Here is a 21035-nt window from a genome sequence, read left to right on the forward strand (position 1 = left end):
AAGCCTCTTTAATACCGTCATTAACAAACCTTCTTTAATGATTAGCCAGGAAATGTCTTCAAATAATTAGCAAATTTCTGGCACCAAGCAGAACAGCTTTGTCCTGCAGGACTGGAGGGTGGAGGAAGGTTTGAGGAGGCCCACCAAAAGAAAATTGCAGGCCAGATATTCCCAATGCTCACAAGGATGGGTATCTAGAGCCATTTAATAAGACTTCCACGGGGAACAGAAGAGTGCTCTTTAGTATCGTCATCATTTTTTTTTAAGATTTTATTTATTTATTTGACAGAGATCACAAGTAGGCAGAGAGAGAGGAGGAAGCAGGCTCCCTACTGAGCAGAGAGAGCCCGATACGGGGCTCGATGCGGGGCTCTATCCCAGGACCCTGGGATCATGACCTGAGCCGAAGGCAGAGGCTTTAACCCACTGACCACTCAGGCGCCCCTCATCATCATTTTTTAATCGGCAGAGGTGGGCTTGAAAATTCTTTCCTGTGTGTGAATATGGAACATCTGTGGGAGCAAATGCCTGTACAGACTCTGTGAACAAAAATAGAAAGATTCCTATTTTGAAATCTCTTTCCTGGGATGGTCATGGATGAGAAATAAAAAATCAGATCTTATCAAGGCATCTTAATATAGTATTTACAGTTGCTACAGAAGATAAGCAGTTTGCCTATTGTTTCAAGACAATGATCTTAATTGATAATTTTCTTAATGTCCCCAAGCATAAGATTCACCTATACAGATAGAGGCATATTGATGTAACACTTATAGCAAAAAGATAATGTTACTGTCTGCACAGCTCAAGGTCTCCATGATGACTATATATCAGAAAATAATTTGAAAAAGACAAATTCTACTCCCCTAATGCTCTCTGCAAAAGTACTTAAGATTGTTATTCCAGATTACTTTTAAAAACTCACATGCTGACTTTATACAGTAATAATTAGAATATTTCAGTCAGATCTGGCTCACAAAAATCATTTTTTTTTTGTTATCACAGTCTTAGACTAACTCTCCTAATCATACCAAGATAATTTAGACCAAAAGATGTGAAACAATGGAGAAAAGTAATAACTATAGCATTTAAAATAATTTGGGTGGGTTTTCTTTCCCCTCTCTGGTGTTTATAATACTTTTCAACAGACCAATGAACACACCACACTTTGAGGTTAGAAATTTTATGCAGTATATAATATGTCCACAAAAGAATCCCAAATCAGCAAATGGTCTTTGATTTTTCTGGTTGAGGACACAACATATTTTTTAATTACAAGTTCCAATTTTAACTATCATAAATAAGTCCACCCTGATTCCATTCATATAGTACAAGACAAATTCCCTAATTTCGGGCATATAACAGATAATTATTGAAGACACATTTTACCCGTGTCAGAGAAGTGATTTTCAAAACATTTTAGGAGCAACATGCCATATATTAAAAATTGCATGCTGTGAAACTTATTTAGTATGTTCTATTGGGAAAATATCTAGCCAACTGTATACTTTTAAACTTGCATGTCTTTAGGAATGGGGCTATACTGTGTTTGAATTTAATTCAAATGTTACTTATTATAAAGCAGTAGTATTTTAATACATTGAAGAAAACCTTATGCTTATTGGCAAGAAACTAGAACTGATTTATAAAAAGTAGAGCAGAAATTTTTGAGATTAATTACCAATGTTTTCAGCTGTGATGAAAGAATGACACACCACTATTGATACAGTAGAGTGGTAAGGTGATACTAACATATGAAATAAAAGGCTTTAGATCATTTTGAAAATTTTATTGAGTCTGTTATATTGGAAAGTTGCTGGTAATAGACTATATTAATTATTCTAGAACTTTCTGGCAAATGAGCTTATTACTGTTCTCACCCCAAACTGTCCTGTCAATTCTACATTTTTAAAAATTATTTTCTATATAATATACAGACATACCTCAGAGACACTGCTGGTTCGGCTCCAGATCATGGCATTAAAGCAAATATTGCAATAAAGCAAATCTAATGAACTTTTTTCATTTCCTGGTGCATATAAAAGTTATGTTAACTCTATTAACTGTACAATACCAGTATGTCTAAAAAACATCTACATACCTTAATTTAAAAATACTTTATTGCTTAAAAGTGCGAATCACCGTCTGAGTTTCCAGCGAGTTGACATCTTTTTGCCGGTGGGAAATCTTGCCTTGTTGTTGATGGCTGCATACAATGCTGTTTAATACCATTTTGCCCACAGAACTTCTTTCAAAATTGGAGTCAGTCCTCTCAAACCTTGCCACTGCTTCATCAAATAATTTATGTAATATTCTAAATCCTTTGTTGTCATATCAACATCTTCACTAGGAGTAGATTCCTTCTCAAGAAACAACTTTCTTTGCTCATCCATAAGGAGCAACTCCCCATCCATTCAAGTTTTATTGTGAGATTACAGCATTTCAGTCCCATCTTCAAGCTCCACTTCTAATTCTAGCTCTCTTACTATTTCCAGCACATCGGCAGTTACTTCCTCCATTGAGGTCTCAAACCCCTCAAAGTCAACCATGAGGATTGGATGGAGTCAATGTCTTTCAAACACTTATTAATATTGATATTGTCACCTCTTCCCTCTTCTTGAAAATTATGAATGTTCTTAATGACATATAGAATGAGGAATCCTTTCCAGGTGGTTTTCAATTTACTTTGCCCAGATTCATTTGAGGAATCACTATTAATGGCAGCTATAGGTACATATATATATATTTCTTAAATAATAAGACTTGAAATTTGAAATTACTCCTTGATCTATGGGCTACAGAATGAATGTTGTGCTAGCAGGCATGTGTTAACGTATATCTCCATCAGAGCTCTTGGGTGAATGCATACATTGTCAATGAGCAGTAATATTTTGAGAGGAATCTTTATCTTTCTTTCTGAGCAGTAGGTCTCAACAGTGTGCTTGAAATATTCAGTAAACCATGTTATAAACAGAAGTGTTGACATTCAGATGTTGCTGTTCCATTTATGGAGCACAGGCAGAATAGATTTAGCATAATTCCTATGGGTCCTAGGATTTTTGGAAAGGTCAGTGAGCAATGGATTCAACTTGAAGTCACACGTTGCCTTAGCCCCTAACAAGAGAGTCAGCCTGTCCTTCGAAGTTTTAAAATCAGGCATTAACTTTTCCTCTCTAGTTTTGAGAATCCTAGATGGCACCTCTTCCAATAGAAGGCTGTTTCGTCTACATTGAACATCTGTTTAGTGTGCCACCTTCACTGATGATCTTAACTAGATCTGGAGAACTTGCTGTAGCTTCTGCACCAGCACTTGCTGCTTTGCCTTGTACTTTTATGTTACAGAGATGGCTTCTTTCCTTAAACCTCAGGAACCAACCTCTGCTAGCTTCCAACTTCTCTTCTGCAGCTTCCTGACCTCTCTCAGCCCTCAGAGAATTGAAGAGAGTGAGGGTCTTACTCTGGGTTAGGCTTTGGTTTAGGAGAATATTTTGGCTGGTTTGATCTTCCAACCAGAACTCTAAAACTTTCTCCGTATCAACAATAAAGCTGTTTCACTTTCTTATCTTTCATATGTTCACCAGAGGAGCACTTTCAGTTTTCTTCAAGAACCTTTCCTTTCCATTCACAACTTTGCCAGCTAGTTCAAGAGGCCTAGCTTTCAGCGGGTCTTGGCTTTTGACATGACTTTATCAGTAAGCTTAGTCATTTCTAGCTTTTTACTTACAGTGAGATATTTATGACTCTTCCTTTCACTTGAACACTTTGAGGCCCTTGTAGGTTCTTAATTGACCTAATTTCAATGTTGTTGTGTCTCAGGGAATTGGGAGGCCTGAGGAGAGGGAGAGAGGTGGGGGAAGAGCCAGAACACACATTTACCCTTTAAGTTCACTGTCTTATGTGAATGCAGTTCATGATGCCCCAAAACAATTATAATGGTAACATCAAAGATCACTGAATGCAGGTCATCATAACAAATACAATAATAATGAAAATTTTTAAATACTGTGAGAATTATCAAAATGTGACACAGATGGGGCGCCTGGGTGGCTCAGTGGGTTAAAGCTTCTGCTCTCAGCTCAGGTCATGATCCCCAGGGTCCTGGGATGAAGCCCCATATTGGGCTCTCTGCTCAGCAGGGAGCCTGCTTCCTCCTCTCTCTCTGCCTGCCTCTCTGTCTACTTGTGACCTCTATCTGTCAAATAAATGAATAAATAATCTTTTTTTAAAAATGTGACAGAGACATGAAGTGAGCAAATGCTGTTGGAAAAATGACACTGATAGAGGGTTGCTACAGACCTTCAATTTGTAAAGAATGCAGTATCTGTGATGCACAATAAAGCAGAGCATGATAAAATGAGGCATGCCTGCATATAAAATTCAAAATGGTATTCACTATGTTTATCAAAATGCACTGAATGTTTTTACTAAATCCAAAAAGATTGTAAAAACCTGGATGATTTTTTTTTCCTGCATGTTCTTATTGTCCTTAAATTTATAACATTTTCCTTCATCTCTGCACTCTGTAATTTGAGGATGTGGGGGAAATTGGTGCTATAATGTTTAATACTTTTCATTTGGGTCTATGAGACAGAATCTAATCAAAAGTATACTAGGTAGGTCTGATTAGCTCCCTTGCAAATGTCTTTTGGAATGCATATCACATACTTTACACGCAATTAGAAGTTAAAATATAGAAGGATATAGGGAAAACTGAGATAGTATCCTTGAGTGTGAATTACAGAATTCCAGAATTCCAGAACTGAAATAGAAACATGTTTTCATAATTAACATTTATTTTAGCTTCATGTCAATCTCTAACTGGATTACTCCTTTATAAATAATCTTACAGATAAAACCTTTGACAATAAAATTAGATGTAGAGGGGGATATGAAACAAAGTAAGCTATGAATTCTGTTCTTGAGAAGCTAATAGTTTAATATAGGTGATAAGATATGTAAATAACTATAAAACAGAGAGATGATTGGTAATCTGAGGGGAATCACTAGGATAATTTAGTGAAGAGGAAAATGACTGGTGAGGAATATGGCAGATGAGTTTTGGGAATGAGTCTGGTAGAAATAATCAGAAGATGAGAAAAGCAGGGAACTTCATAGTGCGGGAAATTACTAATAATGAGGGACTGATCCCAGTGTAAAATCATTGGGACTGGGAGCTGCGCTACAGCTAGAATAGGGCAGGGGAGACCGGGAGGCTGTGATTCTGCTTCCAAACACTGTGGCAAGCTGGTCCATTTTCAGCTCTTCCACATTCACCTTTCCATGTTTCAAGAGCCAACTCAGAACGTTGTGACTACAGAAGGCAGCTAAGGGACTCCTTGCGATTTATTTTCTCCTTTTTTGTTCCATCTTTAATGAACGAATAACACATAAGGGAGGTTCATTTCTCACAATGTTCATTTCACACTTGGAACCAAACTCCATGGCCGCATCTGAGAATGCGTCCTGGGTGTAGAGCAATGGAGGGCTGTGCGAGCAAGGAAGACAGGGGAAGTGGTTTTTGAAATGAGGCACCCCGGAGCCAAGCCAGCATGAGGAGACCTTCAGGTCATTAGGGATTCCTAGGCCATTTGCTCCTGAAGGATTATTGTCGGGCTCACATGCTCTGTAAATGCCAACAAGGACAATTGCTTATAGAAAAATTAACTTGGATAAATTTAAAACTGCTCTTTGCCCCTATATTAAAGATTCTGGAGACTCTCATTTTTCCACATGGTTTTGGTTGTTTGTTCCTTGGCAGCCTGATTACAGCTAGAGGCTGTATTTTTTATATTATTCATTGCTGAATATTAGGTAAGCAGAAAAGATCGAAACAGTTGGGTTGGGTAGGCTGCTTCAAACGTGTAAGTGATGGGGTGAACTGCATTCCTGAGCCTTTTAAGGCAGTTATTAGCAAGCGCACTGTGGCCACCACAGGTGAAATTTATCTCATTAATTTTAATTGGGGAAAGTCATCTTTACTTCCTTTACCTAAAGCCCACACTTCATTCCATGGTTTAATTATGTTATTAATGCACCTCACCAAAAACACAGTTCATCTCTTCCGGATCTCCTAATAAGCGTCTTACAACAGTTCTTCCAAAACTTCCCCACCATTTCCAAGCCCTCATTTCTCCACACTCATTCCCAACAAATGAGCTCACCAGTTCTTTATGAAGGAGCTTAAAGTCATTTAGTATAAACTCCCTCATCTCTCGCCATCTCAGATTTGATTTCTCTACTAGCATGTCCCTTTCCTTGATGGCATCCCAGAGAAAGAGGTGTCTTTCCTTTCAAGGCTTAGCACTGGGTCTGGACTTTATGCTTCTCTAAGTGTAGTCTGAGGAGATAAAGCACCAGCATCACCTCAGAGCTCACTCAAAATGTAGAATTTCAGGGCCCATGCTGGAACTAAGAATCAAGATCTAGCTACTAGAAAGATCCCAGGGGTTTGGTGCACACATTTACATTTTGTTTCAGATCCTAGTAGGTCCTACATCCCCCAGACTATTTTCGTTTAATTTTGTACCTCCACTGTAATTCATCATTATAATACATATTCCTCCCTCTAGTCTTTTTAAATGTTGATAGTTTTTTTTTTCTCTATCTTGTCAAGCAAGTCCATCTCTTCCCACCACTTCTCACTTAAATTATGCTTTCCAAAGCTTCTTAGCATATTCTTACCCCATTGTCCTTGTTCTTACATCCTTTCATGATGACTCCTGACATTTTACTTCTATATGTACCCTTGAAAGTGACCAATGATCTTCAGTTCCATAATCCAACAATCAAGACTTAGTCTGCACGTCTTTACATTTTTGCAGAATGTGGCCTTGCTCAGCAATTTGTTGAAACTTTCTCCTCCAGCTCCCATGACACTATGCTCTAATGCATGGTGCTGGCTTATTTTCCTTTCCTGTGCTCCACTGTGGTTGAAGAACTGGCATGGGAGAATCCTTAGCTATAAGCATGGGACACCTTAATCATAAGAAATCCCCCTTTCTTTAGAATTGGGGTGGCATTTTTGCAGCATTCCAGGGAAAATCAAAGTGAAATCCAGAACTAGAAAATGCATTTGTTCCAAAGAAAAGGAAAGAAGAAGACTTATGGAAAAGTCCTGGGGACTAAAAGGGCTACAGTTCCTCCGTAGATTTTTTTTCAGATGCCATCTTCTCAGAGAGGCAATAAGTGAGCTGAACAGCTTTTAGACTTTTTTCTCCTGATATGGGAATTTGGTTATTATAATTATTCCCTTGATGCAAACTCTCTTGGCTCAGTTCTCACTCTTCCTCCAACTTGGTAGAAACAACTTTAGGAATCAGGGAAAAACATTCATCAGTCAGGATGTTAGGAAAAAATTAGACCCAGAATTCTATTCTGCCCTCTCAGAGAAAACCACTGTGAACACTTCAGGTTTATCTTTCTAAATTTTCCTTCATACGTAGATAAATAGATGAATGGATGAGTAGTGTGTGTGTGTGTGTGTGTGTGTGTGTGTGTATAAACCTAAACTTATTTTTTTTACTATTTGTCTACAAAGAACGAAAGCTCCTTTTTTCCAGTTACTTCTATAGCATGCCTCAAGTTTCTAAGTAAAAGTATATATACCCACGTCATTTTCAATTGTCAGTAGTATGACAAAGTAAGGAGATATGGCATAACTTATCTGGATAATTATCACTTTTCTATGTTTTGCTCCTTTAAACAATGTTTAAGTGAGCATTTGTGTACAGATACCTTTATTTATTTATCATATTGCTTCATTATAAAAAATTCCCGGAAGTAGAATTTTTATGTCAAGGGCTATGCATATTTCAATTGTGAATATATATTGCCAAATTGCCCACCAATCTGTAGGCCTTTTGTAGTAGGGATGAGTGTGATTTCTCCTGATATTTACCATTATTGGCAGGGCCAGGATTAAGGTCAGATAAAATGCAGGGCTGAATCCTGCCTTTATTTAAAACTTTGACATTTTGTTCATCATAGATTTTTTTCATTAATTTCCATCAAAATTTATTTATTCTGATTACTGAATTTTTTGTTCCTGAGGCAAGTAACTTGTCTCATCATAGTCCTTGCCTTGAATATTGAGACTGACATTTTTTTTAAAAAGCCAATATGGTTGGTATGAAATGGTGGTTGTTACTTTAGTTTGCATTTCTAAAATTTCTAGTAAGGGTAAGAAATCTTTCATAAATATAAAATATGATAAGAAACCTTTCATAAATATAAAATATGATAATTTATATTTTTTCCTCTAGATTGCTTGTTTGTGTTCTTCGCCAGCTTTTTATGGAATACTGTCTTTTGCATTTTGATTTGTAAAAACTCTGTTTATCATATACATTGTAATAATTTCCCCAGGCTTTTTTCCAAGGCTTTTTTCACATGATTTTTTCCTATACAGAAGTTTGAAAATTTTTTGTAGGTATGATTTGAATGCAAAAACTGTTTGAAATGGAAAGCCAATCTTCTACTTTTCCTCCCTTTCTTCAAATTTTTTTTTCCTAAGAGAATTTAAGACCAATTCTTCCTTGTCCCTAAGGAAATATTAACTTTTTTGCAACTATTAATAATTTGAGTGATTTGAAATGCACTGTCAAAGCCTGTTATAGCAGAAAAAGAGGGAGGTCAGGTAGGAGAGAAGAAGCCGAGTAGAAACACAAGAGGTAGAGTGGGGGTTTCTCCACCACTACAAAGAGATTTTTGGAGACAAGACATCTGGTTTCAGAGCTGCCTCAGTTTTCGTGCTGGGGAAGTGGCAGGATTCCAGAGAATGTTGAATGTGCATCCAGGCAGAGGCAGCTAGTTCCCTAAATCCCTGTATGAGACAGAAGCCAGAGAGAGCTACCCAACTTCAAGGACAAAACATAAACTTGAATATTGATAATGGCATCATGAGACATTCCATGGAAAATAAAAGCATGTTTGACATTTGCATCCCATCATCCCCCTCCAACCCACCTAATTTTCTACCTACCACGTAAGCTTCTCTGATTTTGATGCAACCTTGAGGAATAGAAGAAGGCCTCAGTTGTAATAAGGTTGGAACTTTCTGATAACCTGCTAGAAGGTTGAAATTAAAGGAAATAATGTCTTGTTGACTATATATTCAAATTTGAAGTCTAAGATTCACATTTGCTAAATGATTAGATTAAAACCCTTTTCTTATATATATTTTTGGTTTTGATATAATGCTAAGATAGGCTTTTCCATTCCAGGAATTTTTTTTTAATTGTCCTAGAATTTTTCTCGTATGTTAATGGTTTCATATTTTTTTTTAATCTTTAATTAGTCTCTAGTTCATTTTAGTGTGTTTGTGTGTAGTGGGAATATAATTTTAAAATCATTTCCAAAATTGTTGGCCAATTTCATTATCATCTCAACCATAAATAAAATTCCCAATAGTGTACTGGACATCCTGTGAATGTGAAGCCAGAACTTGTTCTTTTTTCCCCCCTTTCTTATAATTTGTCAGTCTAGTTTCTTTTTAAATTTCTTTCAGCTTATTCCTTTCAGTTTACTCCACCTTGCAACCAAAGTGATCTCTCTAAAAGACAAATCTGCTCGTGCCATATAGTTGCTGACAAGTATTTGAAGGGCTATGTTGTGTAAGAGGAATCTGCTCTGTTAGGAACAACCAGGACTTCTGGTAGGAAAATCTGGTGCAAATTTAAATTGTCAAACAGTTAAGGATCCGGTAATATAAAGAAGTGGATCCTTGAGTTCTCTTGCCTGTGAACGTATTTCAGATTACATGAGTACTCTGACAAGAATGCTGTAAGGGAGGCTGGGTGGCTCATTCTGTTGGGCATTTGACTTTAGCTCAGGTCATGATCTCAGGGTCCACTAATCAAGCTCCACATAGAGCTCCCCCCTCAGTGGGAGTCTGCTTGTCTCTCACCATCTGCTCCTCTCCCTGCCGTGTGCTCTCTCTTTTTCTCTTTCTCAAATAAATAAATAAAATTTCTTTTTAATGCTGTGGAAGAGATTCCTTCATAGGTAGAAAGTTGGAACAGGTGATTTCCATATTCCATAGAACTGGAACTCAAAAAGTAACAAATTAAGGATAAAATTAGCTGTTAAGATATCTTCAGTTGAAACATGTCAACTTTTCCATTAAGGGCTATTTGTTTTATTCAGTTCTATTAAGTGCCATTTCTAGTAGTGATTTTAAAATAATGTGACTGAATTTTCTGAATATCTAATATACTTATTTATAATTATATTTGTTCCCTTTACTATTGGTGTAGTATTTTATTGCAAAACAGCATTCTTATGAAATGTCAAACTATATTCTCTATCTCTGTTTTGGTATTTAATTAATTGTGATGATTTAAATATATTAAAGTTTATTAGCCAGAATATGATCTTAACATAATTCATTAAAGTGTTTTCTTTCTTTTAGTATGGAGTAACGTTATTGGACCATAGTTTTGGTAAAAAAAAAAAAAAATTGGGGAAAAGTTTATTGTGCTTTTTAGCAATATCCATCAGCTCAACACTGATTATCATATGAAATAAGGGCAAGGAGAATATCAGAACTTCACAGTTGAGTGATTTAGTCTCTGAACCACAATCTAGTTAAGAGCAGAGCCTCAGGGTTACTAATACATTAGGACTAAGGTCACAGAAGGGAATCAGGTGCCTTATGCCTTGACTTGATTATTATTAAATGTTTCCCTTCAGGAACATTACATTAATTTTCCATTTCAGAAAGAAAATTACTTTTGCAATAGTTAGAACAGGGCACTAACTAGGTTCCTCCAAAATCTGGATATTTGCCAACTGCCTTGAGATATTCTTGATAGATAATTTCCTCCCAGCCTCCTCCATGCATGCACTAGGTTCTAATTGTCTAGTAGGTGGGAAACATAATTTCGTACTAAATGAATTTCCACAGATAATATTTGGAATACCTCTGTAATGTAACCAGTAATTCACGGGGGGGGGGGGCTATTTTCCTAGATAAATGCTTTGAATATATGTTTAAAGTTCTGCATCTTTACTCAAAAATGTTTTTAGTAACATTTCTCTATTTTCTATTTTTTAAATGTATAAGATTTAAATATGATAGAGTTAGCAAGTAGAGGAAAGGCCCATGGAAAAATAATAGCTCATCCAATCAAATGTTTGAGGTTCTACTTACAATTTACTCTATCAAAATTTCTATCTCCCAAGGGTAGCATACTTACTTGTATTGTGTGCAAATCTACTTAATAAATTTTGTAGATTGTGTAAAGGAGAATTATCACTTGTCAGAACATTTGAGGCTTTGAAAAATTTATTTTATTTGGCATCTATATGAATATTTTTGTGTTTTGATAATACTTAGGACTGCTTCTAAGAATACTATATTCTTTGTACCACTATATATATGGTACAAATTTTTAATTTATTCACTTTTTTTCCACAAAAGAACATCCCAAATGCTACTCTGAGATTAGAATATAGCACCTTCGAAGGCACCTGGGTGGCTCAGTTGGTTAAGCATCTGACTTCAACTCAGGACACAATCTCGGGGTCCTGGGATGGAGCCCTGTGTCGGGCTCCAGGCTCCAAACCCCAGGCTCCAGGCTCAGTGGGGAGTCAGCTTGTCCCTCTCCCTCACCCTTTGCCCCTCCCCCTGTTTGTTCTCTCTCTCTCTCAAATAAAATCTTAAAAAAAAAAAGAAAAAGAAGAATATAGCACCTTACAATTGTCTGTACACTACCTAAAATCATGAAATTGTATGTTCTTCCTCTCCCAGTATACTCTATAGGGTGGATAAGTCAAATAACATTGGTCATAAGACAGGTTTCAGTTTCCATTCAATCTGGTTTTTTTTTACATTAACAAATGCTTTAGCATTAATTTTGCCCAAACCCACCCCAATAAATGAAACTTCTTGAGTGTATTTAAATCCCAGTGTATCCATTACCCATGGATTTGTGATAAAGCACCTAAAAACTCAGTGGCTTCCAAACCACTACTTGGGAATTTGTTACGATTCTGTAGGTTGACTGGGAATGTCTTCTGGCAGTCTTAGCTAGGAGAGCTAAACTTCTCTCTCCATCCTCTAGGAGATAGAACTGGACTACATCAAAGATTTGACTTTTCCACACAGCAGCTGGATTCAAAAGGGTGAAATTGGTGGAAGTGAGGCTTCTTGATGCCCTGGCTCGGCAGTCATTCCAATGTCACTTTTGCTACATTCTCTTGGAATGTAGAAAATCACAAGGCTGGCCGCCTGGGTGGCTCAGTTGGTTAAGGATCTGTCTTTGGCTTAGGTCATGATCCCAGATCGAACCCCACACCAGGCTCCCCGCTCAGCAGGAGCCAGCCTGCTTTTCCCTCTCTCTCTGCTGCTACCCCTGTGCTCTCTCACTCTCTCTGTCAAATAAGTAAATAAAATCTTTAAAAAGAAAGATAGAAAGTAAGTAAGTCACCAGGCCCACTAAAATTCAAGATGAAGAAGTAGACTCTATCTCTTGATTGGATGAATGGCAATATCACTCCCTAGGAAAGGAGAAATTTTGGGACATATTTATTTCACAATCTACCACCTCTGGGAAGTAAGGAAGTGACCATGGTTGCAATCTGATTAATCACCATAACTAAGTCAAAATCCCAAGAAACCAGAAAGTATAGAAAACTCATACAACCCAAGTCAACAAAAATTTTTAATTGGCAAAATTTAAATAGACACTTTACAAAAATAAATATGTAAATGACCAGTAGGCACATGTAAAGATGCTCAACATCATTTTTCATCAGGACATGTAAATTAGCACCAAAATAATATAACACACTCAACATGTTTTACACATTCTCCCATTCATCTATTCAAATAACATGTATTATTTTCTCAGTGCCAAACATTGTGATAAGCAGTAGTTACATAAAATAAGTCATGTTTCTTGAAGCTCCCAACAGAGATGAAGAAACTGATGCCAAAACAGATTAAGTTTTATAATAGAGAGTGTACAAAATTTGTAAAGGAACGGAGGAAGTAGTGACAAGGTTTGAGAGACTGGAGAAGGAGGAGGCAGAGTTCTAGATGGTCTTGAAGGAAGAGTGAGAGTTTGCAAAGAATAATGGGGAGAAAAGGTATTCCAAGAAAAGAAATAATTCTGTACCAAAATACAAGGGCATGGCAGTGTGTGGCAGGTTTTGGGGAATATGACGAAGTTTGGCCTCTAAGGAAAAGAAGTAAGCTTAGTGGTGACTGATAGATGGGTGAGTACACAATGGGTGGAGAGGCTCATGACTAACATTTCCTACTCTGTTTCTTTTTTGGTGGGCCACCACAGAAGACAAAACCTCCATTGAGTCTTTAATCTCCGCCCCCCACTCCTTCCTTCCATAAGGAAAAAAAGAAATCCTTCTTTCCTTGAGCTCCAGTAACACTTTGTTGTAAACTTACCACTTTTTACCTCATATTTAGATTATTTCCCTTCGTGTCTGATCTTTCCCATTGGACTGACAGCCACTGTTAATGTAGGACCTCTGTCATTGCTTTTTTCTTCAATATTTTGCAGGATTCCTTACTTTTACTGATCCCAAATAAATGCTTGTTAAATAACATTTTACTGTATCTATTATTTTTTGGTATATGATGTTGACATGTTGAAATGATCAAATACAACATAGTTTACTGCAATTTTCTCACAGGTTTTAAGAAGAAATGAAACAAATTGTTAATTTTGTATATTGTAGGCTTTCTTTAAAATCAAGTAATTTTATGTATTTTTAGATGATTATTGGTTTTTAGTATATTTAAATTTTGGAATATTTATCATTTAAAACATAGATGGCCTTACATGTTAGACTGTGCTCTCAGTATAACTCTTTGTCATGGAATCACTTGCTAACAGTAATTCATAAAAGATATATTAACTACATTGGCAATGTGAGATATGAAATGAGTTCATATATGAACTAATGATAAACTCAAAACACCTCCAGCAATTCTTGAAGGATGGGCTTGGGGATAATAGGGGATAGTTTATTTTAGCATCTCACAGAGTGGAATGTGAATAGTTTAAAAATATAAATCTGATGTAAATATTATATATATTTTTAGAATGAAAACTATACAAAACCAGGCTTGGCTGATGTATGTGAAGATAGAGTAAATAAAACACAGAACGGTAAGAAAGTGAAGTTATAAAGCTTAGTGTATACTGGACCTATATGTATTAAATGAAAGCTATCTGAATAATTTCAAGAAAGAAAAAAATTTTAAATCACAAAATTAACAAAGTTCATTGAGCATCTATTATGTATAGGATACATGAGGGCTTTCATTATTTACTATATTCAGACGAAAGTTTTCACTTTCTACTTTATATTATATGTCTTGAAGGAGACTTAGTTTCTACCCAGAATGAAAGGAAACTTAAATAATTTATCCCTAGATGCCAGGATTTATCCTCCAACTCCTGTCAATCCCTCATCAATCAGGCCAGTCCCTAACTAAACAGATGGGGTTTTCACCAAGCTCTGACGGCCAGTAGGGATTGTTGAGCCAAGAATGAAAATTAATTCTATAGACAATGACCTTCTCCTGAAAATGCTTACATAGTCAAGGTTTGCATTCAATCACTCAAGGAAGATATATTCTACTTGATTTAAAAGAGGCCTTTCCTTTTACTACTGTATTGCTTGCTATTGAACAGGAACTCAGAAGAAAGGTATTTGTCAGAAAACGGGGTTCTCTGCCTCTTTCCAAATGATGAGGTTCAGGTCATTTAAAATAGGGTTTCTCCATTTCTGAAGGAGGGTAATGCTCTCCTACTTTCCAGCAGCAAAATAGTGTTCAGGGTATCAAGAACCATGGTAATTTGTAGTGTATTTTGAGTGTCGCAGGCTCAAATACCTGTAGCAGTTTAAGTACCTACTCCATTACAGACAACTTATTAACTTTATTTCAGTGGATCCTAGAACAATAATGAGAAAATACCATTATTCCCATTGTATAAGTAAAGAGACTGAGAGTCAGTGATGTTAAGGAGTTTGCCAAGATAAGATTTCAAGTTAAGTGCTGGAATAAAGATTTAGAACTGCTATTCTGACTTCAAGTTCAGAGCTCTCTTAAGTCCCCCACCCCGCCCTCTCAGAAAAATGCTATTGGCACTGTATGCTCTCCAGATTGTTCAGTGTGTTGAAGTAACACTCTGTATAAATTCTATAACCTCAAACTAGACTTTCCCCCTTTACCTCCAAAAAGAAGACCTCAGAGCCATATCACCTCCACTAAAATTTGTCACTGCCTCAAAAAGACGCTGATTGAGTTTAAAAAAAAACCTTCATATTTTTTTACCTATGATTATAATAATCCTTATGTAAAACATTTAAAATCAGCCATTAAACCAAGCACTGCCTTTGAAATAGATTTTTTATGAAATAAAAGCTAAATGGTATTAATGCAGCTTTCAAAAAAAGTTTCTAACTTTAGCTGAATTTAACAACAAAGTTGGGATCTTTTCTCAACCTCCAAATGTAATTAATTCACCACCTGGCTCAGTGCCTCAAAAGGCTTAAATATAAAACATGAAAATTGCTTTCAGCTAAGGGGCAGTGCGATGAGATCACATGAGAACTTAGTAAAAGACTCAGAAGATCAAAGCGGCACGTTGGCAGCAGGTCCGGGGTATCTGTTCAAGCACAGCTCTGCTCCTCTCAGGGTTCAAGCGATTGGCATTTATGTGGGACCATAAATAAGCAGGTTCCATCAAGAAAGTGTCCCCAGTTTCTGCTTTTTAGAAACCTCTGAGGAGAAGTGTATTTATCCCCTGGATTTTTGTGCCTCTTGGCTGCCAAAAGGTTTTTGGAACCAAGTATCAAATTAGCATAAAGGGAAAGACATCACTAATTATCAACAACAAAAAAAAGGGAAAAACAAAATAACTGCAGCAGATAGATGTAAGATTCGTGCAGCGTACTCCATAATTCTAAATTTCTTTTTAGTTTCTGCAGGGAATTCAAATCATATTCCTATTTGTCTCCCTCCTTCCTAGTGCACATCTTGGCACATCGTAGACTTTCCAAAAGATATTTGATGTCAGAATAATTACGCTGTTGAGTGAGGGACATTCACATAGAATATGCATGTCAGGGAAGCCAATGTAATAGGGTCAGTGATTAGACTCTGGAGTCAGACTGTCTGGGGTCAAATACTCATTGCATCACTTACTAGTTTTATGATCTCACTCATTTAAAAAAAGGAAAAGAAGTGGAATAAATCCATTAAATAAAATATGGTGCATAATAAACCCAGCATGGTGCCCAGCAGACAGGAAGTACCCCATATACCGTAGCCTTTATTGTTACTGTTATTTGTCTGGCATCTCGTATTTACCAACTTTAACCATCATATCTGTGTGACTCACAGAGAGAAACACAGGATAAAAGATGGTTCTATCAGGTGAACACCAACTGGATAAGTGGCTGTACAAAAGAGTAAAGATTAATGACTAGGGGAAGATCATAGGAGCTGTACTTCAGGGCTCTATCTTTGGCTTCTGCTAATCAATATTTTTATCAATGACTTGGTTGGAGATTTATCACATTTAAAGACTATCTGACATATCTGGTATAAAATGGCATCTAACATTCCCTGATTCAGCCTTTCTCAGCTTCTCCCCAAAATATCTGTGAAAAAGGGCAAATTATCAATATATCAAAAACTAAAAACTGATGATCCATGGATTGTGGGAATCCAAGAGGCCTGGGCACTATCACTAGCAATATGGCTCAAGAAGCCTCTAAATCGATTTATCACAATCAATACTGGCCTGAAATATATTCATTTTATCCAATTAATATTTATTGATTGCCTACAATGTGTTCAATACTGTTTTAGAAACTTGGGATCCATCAGTAAACAAAGCAGATTCCTGTATTCATGGAGCACGGGGATAGACAGTAATGATAATTAATATAAAATAAAACATATTGTATTAGATGGTTTTAAGTGCTATGAAACAAAATGGGGGTGGGGAACGTCAGCAGAGGATGCAGGCTACAGTATTAAGCAGGGTGGTCAGGAAAGCCTTGTTGGGAAGGTGAAATAGCAGCTGTAAGTAAGGGGTTGGCTATGGAGACATCTGAAGGAGGAGAGAAGAGCTGGAGGAAAGACTCTGAGGTGGAAAGAAAGAAAACAATGGGCCACCTGGATGGCTCAGTCAGTTGTCTACCTTCAGCTCAGGTCATGATCCCAGAGTGCTGGGATCGAGCCCATGTAGAGCCCTGAATAAGGTTCCCTACTCGGCAGGGAGTCTGTTTCTCCCTCTCACTGCCTCTACCCACCTGCTCACACTGTCTCTCACTCTCTCTGTAAAATAAATAAATAAAAACTTTTTTTTTTAATAAATAAATGAAATCTTTAAAAAAATATAAAGAAGACGAAAACAAGATAAATCATTTCTTTCCATGCTTGTCCCTAAGTGAATAAAACATAATGATCCTGAGGAGTTTGTTTTAGAAAAAGAAAAATAATATACATATTAAAGAACAGAGTCAGAACCACAACTCAAGAAGTCCAAGTTGAATAAAACGAAGTTTAATAGAAATAAGTGGGGGATAAATTACAATCAAGTTTTAAAAAGAAATACCTAATTATAGTATAGAAAAAATCTAGTTTAACAGCAGGATGTATCAAAGACACTTAGGAATTTTTAGTTGTGTTGTTTTTTTTTTTAACCCAATTTGAGTCAACACTGGGAGTGGCTGCCAAAATAGCTCTGGTATTAAAATGCATTATTACATGTAGTATCCAAAACTGGGAAATTGATATTTTGGCCCACTCTACATGGTTGGTCAAATCCTGGAGTATATTGATCAGTTCTGTGTTCCACACTTAAGGTGCACTCAGAGGAAAACAAACATTATGTTAAGAAGACTAATAGCAGAGGCACCTGGGCGGCTCCAATGGTTAAGCGTCCGAATTTAGCTCAGGTCATGATGTTGGTTGAGCTCCGCTCAAGCTCCCCACTCAACGGGGAGTCTGTTTGTCCCTCGCCCTCTGCTCATGCTCTCTCCCTCTGTCTCCAATCAATAAATAAAATCTTTTAAAAAAAAAAAGACTAATAGCATGACATCTATGAGACTGACACTGAAAAGACAGAAAAAAAAGGCAAAGGATCACAATAAGAACATATTTAAATACTTGTAAATAATGTACATGTATGAAGCACTTCATACACTTTTTCTTGTTAAATCTTCACAGCATCCAGAATTATTATTATCACTTTTATTGCCACCTCCTTTTTTAAGCCAAAGATTAAGACTCAGAGAGCCTGAAGAGAGCCAGGTTTGACTTGGGCCCTTGAGCATGAACATGCACGCTCCACTGATCATGGCTCCAGCCCAAGGACACTCACCAACCTCTCAGGGAGAGCCATGCTCCCCGCCTCCAAGTCTATCCCCAACACTAGTCTACCAGCTACTTGAATGACTAAGGCCCAGTGTTCCAAGTGCCAAATGACCATCCATTAAAGCCAGTCTTACTTCTTTTTTTTTTTTTTTTTGAGCATTGGAGGAAAAAAAAAGTTTTTTTTAACGTATAATGTATTATTTGTTTCAGGGGTACAGGTCTGTGAATAATTAGTCTTACACATTCACAGCACTCACCATAGCACATACCCTCCCCGATGTTCATCACCCAGCCACCCTAACCCTCCTACCCACCTCCCCCACCCCATCCCTTCCAGCAACCCTCAGTTTGTTTCCTGAGTTTAAGAGTTTCTTATGGTTTGTCTCCCTCCCAGGTCCCATTTTGTTACATTTTTCCCTCCCTTCCCCCTACGAACCCCCCGCCCTCTCTCAAATTTCTCACATCAGAGAGATATCATATGATAATTGTCTTTCTCTGATTGACTTATTTTGCTTAGCATAATACCTTCTAGTTCCAGCCACATTGTTGCAAATGGCAAGATTTTATTGTGGGTTTTTTTGGTTTTTTGTTTGTTTGTTTGTTTTGATAAGCCAGTCTTACTTCTCTTTTTTTATTTTATTTTAGTCCTCATTACCCTTAGGTCCCAGCAAATTTCTCTCTTCTTTCCACCTTGAAAATTATGAATATCTCTTAAGTACCCACCACATGAGTAGCAAGAAAAGAGAAAGGTGGTGAAAGGGAGATGTAAAGAAATAAAGATGAATAAAAGACCATATCCAGTAAGTTGGAAATACATAAACATCTTGACTCAGTCATTCCCTTTCTAGGTAGAGTCTCTAGAAAAACTTGCATTGGTGTATAAGAAGACAGGTAGAAGGTTATTTCTACAATACAAGTAATATTGTTTGTAATATTGAAAAACTGAATAGAAACTACAGGTGCATCAATAGAAACATGGGTGAACTGCCTGAGTGGCTCAGTGGATTGAGCATCCAGCTCTTGGTTTCAGATCTGGTCATGATCTCATGGGTTGTGGGACTGAGCCTATGTTGGGCTCCATGCTCAGTGAGGAGTCTGCTTGAAGATTCTGTCCCTGTTCCCCACTCCCAGTCACGGGTGCTCACTCTCTCTCTCTCAAATAAGTAAATAAATCTTTAAAAAAATAGACACATGGGTAAGCAAAAAGGTAAAATAAACGAACCAGAGCTTACAGAAATATAGAGGTCACAAAAAGAAAGTTGAGTGGGAAAAAAGTTGCAGAATGATATATACAACATGATGACACTTATAAACATTTTTAAAACACCAGAAGAAGTTTCAGATATCCATATGTATTTCTCTGCTTGCCTCCGTTCTTTCAAGAGTTGTCTTACTCCTGGTCACTTCATTTTCCCCTCTGTTCAGATGTATCTATCTGCTTGTTTCTGGGAACTTGATGAAGTCCCCAACAGAGATGAGCCCTCAGTCCTGGGAAGGAGGTAAGCAGGAAAAGTCAGCTGGATCTTGAGCTTGATTTTCCTCATGCTCCTTACCTATGTATCTTTGCTTGGAATGCCTGTCCTCATTGCCTGATATAAAATTCTTACCCATTCTTCAAGATCTAATTTAAGCCAATTTCCTCTGAAATACTTTCTTAATCACCCCTAATTAGAATTTAATTCTCCTCCCTCCTGTTCTCTTAGCACCTTTTTCAACCACACTAGAGAAATGGTTTATGTATGTCTGTCTCCCCACTATATTAATTGCCTCTAGAGACCATGGGTTTTATTTTCCACACCTCTGAAATCCTCCTCAGCACCTAACACAGGTTGCAGACCATCAGAAGTGCTCAAAATTGTTTGTTTAATCATGGTACTGTGCTGTATCAAGACTTCTTGATCTCTTAAACACCATTTTGCTCAGAGCCAATGCTTTTTTTCCCCATTCATTTTTTGTGATCTTAACTAAACCTAACTACATTCTGGATCAATTGTTTGTCCCCTCCTCCACCGTTTTATCCTCTGCATGTGGTGTGTGTATCTTGTGTGTATGTGTGTGTTTCTACTTTCACACTGACGTTACTTATTTTTAATTTGGGGAGCTATAAGCTAGTAGGCTACGTGATTGAATTGTGCCTAATTTTTTCAGAGTTATTTCAGTGCTAATCTTTTTATATCCACCCATATACAATCTTAACAGAAAATTTCAGCAAGAAGTGATGAACAAGCTGTTTTTAAATGGATCTTCCCAATTAATTGCAATACTAGAAAGTTAATGGAGTTGGGAGAGGCATTACTGGAGGGTCTGGGAGTTTTATGAAAGTCATTCCAAATTACCAGATAATGAGGAGCTTTCTTTGATAGCTAATTTATAATTGAATGCAGCTGAATAGTAACCAGTCCAAAAAGCAACTCCACTTGTGTTGTAGAATTCTGATTTTTTTTTTAAAGATAAGTTTCTTGGGACTAGAACAACCAGCTCACATTATATATTTCTCTCTCTTGCTCTGCATTTCTCTAGGTTTGCTTCTGTCCTTACTGAAGCACATCCTTTAGTAGTTCTTTCAGAAAAATTTATGGGTAGCAAAGTGATATAATCTTTTTCTAAAAGAGTCCTGTTTTGCTTTCAATTTGGAATGATGCTTTAGCTCCAATGCTTTTAAAATATCACTCTCCTT

At 37.0% G+C, this 21035-nt stretch overlaps 1 long non-coding RNA gene across 1 annotated transcript in view; it reads left to right on the top strand.

Moving 5' to 3' along the window:
* Positions 1-19857, top strand: part of LOC125095869 (uncharacterized) — a 30878-nt gene extending 11021 nt beyond the window's left edge. Inside the window, exons 2-3 of the long non-coding RNA XR_007125977.1 lie at positions 14066-14132; positions 19784-19857. This is a non-coding gene — a long non-coding RNA (uncharacterized LOC125095869). The remainder of the gene's footprint in view (positions 1-14065; positions 14133-19783) is intronic.
* Positions 19858-21035: the final 1178 nt, after the last annotated feature.

The sequence above is a fragment of the Lutra lutra genome, chromosome 3, assembly GCF_902655055.1.
Source record: "Lutra lutra chromosome 3, mLutLut1.2, whole genome shotgun sequence".
Taxonomy (NCBI): Eukaryota; Metazoa; Chordata; class Mammalia; order Carnivora; family Mustelidae; genus Lutra; species Lutra lutra.